Here is a 5,122-nt window from a genome sequence, read left to right on the forward strand (position 1 = left end):
CCATTCTCTATTCCTTTTCTCTCTTTCCTTATTTACACTTTTAGTATCTCTCTCTCTCTCTCTCTCTCTCTCTCTCTCTCTTCATCCTCTCTCCTCCTCGTCTTTCTCCCTTCTATTTCGATTTTCTTTCCTTGATCGTTCTTTATCTTCTTCCTTGTTCTCTCTTCTTGTCTTTCTCCCCTTTTTGCCTGTCTGCCTCGCTCTCTTTCCCCCTCTCTCTCTCTATCTATCTATCTTTCTCATTGCTATCCCTCTTCAGCACACTCACACAGATATAGACAAGTAGAGAATATAGAAGTATATATAGAAATAGACGAGTGACATCAGAAAATAAGAAAAAGTAGATCGACCACTCCACTCAAACTACCAGCGTTTATCATAGCAGCATTATGATTCAAAGATGGCGTCAGTGTAAACAGACACAGCAGACAAGTTAACAAGAGGATCTTTGGCCACTATATTTACTTTCAACGACCTCCTATTACATATAACATCCAATAAATTTTTAATTGAAGCTTTCGTTTCATCCCCTTTCAAAGTGTCTAAACCTACTTCAAATGACACAAATAGTTTTGCTGTCAGGAATAACACTGCAGCGTCGTCACGCGCATTTCTACGACGGCAGACTGTCGTTGTCACAACATGGCTGACATAAAAATAAACGTCGTTAGCAATTACATTTGATGAAATACTTTTACTTTAACTGTTGTTTGTTATATGGTCAAACCGTCAGTAACGCGTAGAACAAAATGCTTTGCGGAATTTCTTCCGACTCTTTACGTTCTGAATATAAATCTTTTCGAAGTCAGCGTTGCCAGTCTTCCTTTCGGAATCGCTAAAAGACAAATAGAAGACAAGTGCTGGGGGTTGATGTAATCAATGAAACACTTTCCCCTGACGTTGCCTGCCTCGGGCAAAATATTTGGAACAGTCGGTTCATTGTCGGTGAGAAGACTATTCTTTTTTTTTTTTACTTTCTTTTACTTGTTTCAGTCATTTGACTGCGGCCATGCTGGAGCACAGCTTTTAGTCGAACAAATCGACTCCAGGACTTATTCTCTGTAAGCCTGGTACTTATTCTCTGCGCTTCTTTTGCCGAGTCACTAAGTTACGGGGACGTAAACACACTAACATCAGTTGTCAAGCGATGGTGGTGGGGGAGAAACACAGACACATAAGCGCGTGCATACACACACACACACACACACACACACACATACACATGCACACACACACACACACGCACACACACATACGACGGGCTTCTTTCAGTTTCTTATTTCGTTATTGCCCACAAGGGGCTAAACATAGAGAGGACAAACAAGGACAGACAAAGGGATTAAGTCGATTACATAGACCCCAGTGCGTAACTGGTACTTAATTTATTGACCCCGAAAGGATTAAAAGCAAAGTCGACCTCGGCGAAATTTGAACTGAGAACGTAACGGCAGACGAAATACCGCTATGCATTTCGTCCGGCGTGCTAACGTTTCTGCCAGCTCGCCGCCTTTCAGTTTCTGTCTATCAAATCCACTCCACAAGGCTTTGGTTGGCCTGAGACTATAGTAGAAGAGGTGCCACACAGTGGGACTGATCCCGGAACCATGTGATTGGAAAGCAAGCTTCTTACCAAATAGCCACTCCTGCGCCAATATACGTATATAATGTATGTATGCATGTGTGTATGTTTGTGTATACATATATGTATATACATATGTATGTGTGTGTATGTATCCTACGCAAAACACTTTCAATACAGGAACCACGAGAGCATCACAGCAAACCACAGTACATACCCAAGGCACACAGAGCTGCGCTCGGTAGTGAAGTGAACGCACGTTATAAAAATAAAACTACTGAATAATAATAATAATAATAATAATAATAATAATAATAATAATAATAATAATAATAATGATGGGGTCAGTGTAATCGACATAGCCCCTTTCTGAACTTGCTGGCCTTGTGCCAAAATTTGAAATCATTATTATTGTCATTATTATTAAGATGGCGAGCAGACAGGATGGTAAGCACGCCAGGCGAAGAACTTAGCGGGGCATTTCGTCCGTTTGTACGTTCTCAGTTTAAATTCTGCCGGGGTCGACTTTGCCTTTCATCCTTTCTGGGTCGATAAAATAAGTACCAGTTGAGTCAATGTAATCGACTATGCCCCCCAAAAAATTTCAGGCCTTGTGCGTATAGTCGAAAGGATTATTATAATTGTTGTTATTGTTACTGTTGTTGTTGTTGTCATTATTGAAATATTAATAATACGAAAAGGGAAAAATCAGAAAGCAACCAAGCCAAAAAAATATCATCAGAATCTTGAAGATGTAGAAAAGCCAGCAATAAATCATGTAATTTCAGTAATTAGAAAAGAAGCTAATTTTTCTCTTCGGAAGATTTGAAAGAGAAAAATGGTGCCTTGGTTTCCATGGTGACGGGGAATTTTCAATTAAATTTCCATTGATTTAAAAAGCAATTTCGAGTCGCCATTTTTCATATGAAATATATTTATTAATCCACTTGTCTTGATCAATATCTGTGGGCATGTTGAGTCATTCATGCGGAACGAAATATTTTTAGTGATAACATCATACTCTCTCACTCTGTCGCTCGCTCGCTCTGTCTGTCTGTCTGTCTGTCTGTCTGTCTGTCTGTCTCTTTCTCACACGCACACACACACACACATATATATACATATTTACATGATGGACTTCCACACAGTTTCCGTCTACCAAATTCCTTCATAAGGCATTGCTAGGTGCAGGACTATTGCTGAAAACACTTGCTCAAAGTGCAACGCAGTGGGATTGAACCCGCAACCACATGGTTACTGGGCAAGCTTCTTAACCACTCAACTATGTACATCAGTACATCCTGGCACACACGCACCTACAAGCACATACACACCGGTTGCGGAGCACTGGTGTGTATATTCTCCGCATCGTATCGCAGAATTTGCATATAATGCCGAATGTACTTTTGGTGAACGTGAAGTACTCTTATAGAGCATCTGGTTCGCCATCTTATGAAGCATCGAAGAATTTACGTGGATTGCAAAATATAAAAGTATATAATACTGGCGGATATGTTGAGTGATTTGGTGCTAGGATTTAGAAACTCGATGGTTGCTATAGCGTACAGACGGTATGCTATTCTCACACACACACACACACACATATATATATACATGTCTTTCCTTACTAATGATCATTAGTAAAGAAAGACACACAAATAAGAAAGAAGAAAGCAAAGGACCACTGATGAGGTCACAGAAGTGTGACGAAAGATCTCTGGCCGAAATACGATTAATACAAAATAAAGCTGAAGCAAATTAACACCAAATATATAGTGCGTGTGTTTTTATTGGCTAAACTGGCAACATGACCATCCCCAAATACAACAATATCTGTTTCAACACAGGATTTCACATCAAGAATCTTGCAAAACGAATATATAAACGTACGTACATATGCGTGTATATATATATATATATATATATATATATAAATATCCAAGTAAGTTAGGGGTTGTGAATCCAGCCCGCTAAGGGATAACGTCTATCCCATATACTGCTGGAGCAGCAGTACTGGAAGTGTGGCCGTGCAAAGGAGGAGACAAGTAGACTGATGATACCTTGTTCCCGGGACCGGAAGATTCTTAAGATCCAGGAGCTCATCCTACGAGCTATATCGATCTTATTGTTGATGTAGGCACTCCAGCTGAGATTGTTATCAGCAATTACTCCTAGGTCTCTGATATTATTAGATGCTCTTCCACTGAAGGAAGTGAGTATGGCTGTTTTAGTATAACCTTTCTTCCAAAATGCATCAGCTCAAATTTTCTCTCGTTTAGTTGCATTTTGTTTTTGTCTTCCCATTGACTCATCGCATATATAGATCAGACTGGATTTGAGTTCGGTCTTCTTCTTCCTTCATGATTTGTTGGAGCTTAGCGTCATCAGCAAATATTTTCACTTTGCAGTGTTTTACGACGCTGGAAAAGTCATTTATATAGATTATAAAGAGGAACGGGCCCAAGACAGTCCCCTGAGGGACACCACTGGTGACTTTTGCTGGGCTTCAGTGGACTCCATCGACCACAACATGTTGTGTTCTATTCGGCAGGAAATACTTAATCCAGTGTAGAAGTTTTCCACATTCCAACATTTGCCAATTTTGAGAGTAAGATATTATGGTCAACCCTATCGAACGCTTTACTGAATCAAAGATATATGACATCAGATTTGGAACCTGTTCCCAAGGCTTTAAGTGTATCCTCAATGCGGTGTACGAGCTGTGTTAGACAGTCCCTGCCACCGCAAAAGCCATGCTGATTTGTATATATATATACATATATACACACACATACACACACACACATATATATATACATACATACATATATGTATATATATCTACATACATATATATATACATACATATATATATATATATATATACATAATATCTACAAATGTATATACAAACATATATATATGTATATATATATGCATATATATATACATATATATATATATATAATACTTATATAAATAATACATACGTATGTAAATGTGTGTGTATATATATATAAGTGTATATATATATATACATGTTGTATGTATATGTGTGTGTGTACATATATATATTATAAATATATACATATTTTATGTGTACATGAACGTCTATAGGTATATGAACATACGCTCACATACACATATATACTACTTGTTTGTGATTTTTTGTCCGAAAATATGAGCGTATATAATGCACTTATAGCCACTAAAGTTATTCGTGGGGCGGGGGATGTGTGTGTGTGTATGTGTGCGTGTGTGTGTGTGTGTGTGTACACGTGAGCACTCCTTGCTTCTGGTTCGGTTTACACGCGTGTTTGCATATATTTCTTAAATAAATACGCTATTAGTAAAATGTATAAAAGAACTGCGTGTGCGCATGTATGTATGTGTGTGTGTATAGCGACAAAAGTTATTTGTGGGGTGGGGGATCTGTGTGTATGTGTGTGTGTGTATACACGTATGTATATCTATATGTTGGTGTATATATGTCTATATGTTTATATATGTATATATATATGTTTATATATATATATATATATA

The 5,122-nt window shown here is 38.1% G+C and overlaps 1 protein-coding gene across 1 annotated transcript in view; it reads left to right on the top strand.

Annotated features, from left to right (window-relative positions):
• LOC106875564 (universal stress protein in QAH/OAS sulfhydrylase 3'region) overlaps positions 1–5,122 on the top strand; it is a 63,071-nt gene that overhangs the window by 51,750 nt on the left and 6,199 nt on the right. The gene's annotated exons all lie outside the window — the stretch shown is intronic.

The sequence above is a fragment of the Octopus bimaculoides genome, chromosome 24 (assembly GCF_001194135.2).
Source record: "Octopus bimaculoides isolate UCB-OBI-ISO-001 chromosome 24, ASM119413v2, whole genome shotgun sequence".
Lineage (NCBI taxonomy): Eukaryota > Metazoa > Mollusca > Cephalopoda > Octopoda > Octopodidae > Octopus > Octopus bimaculoides.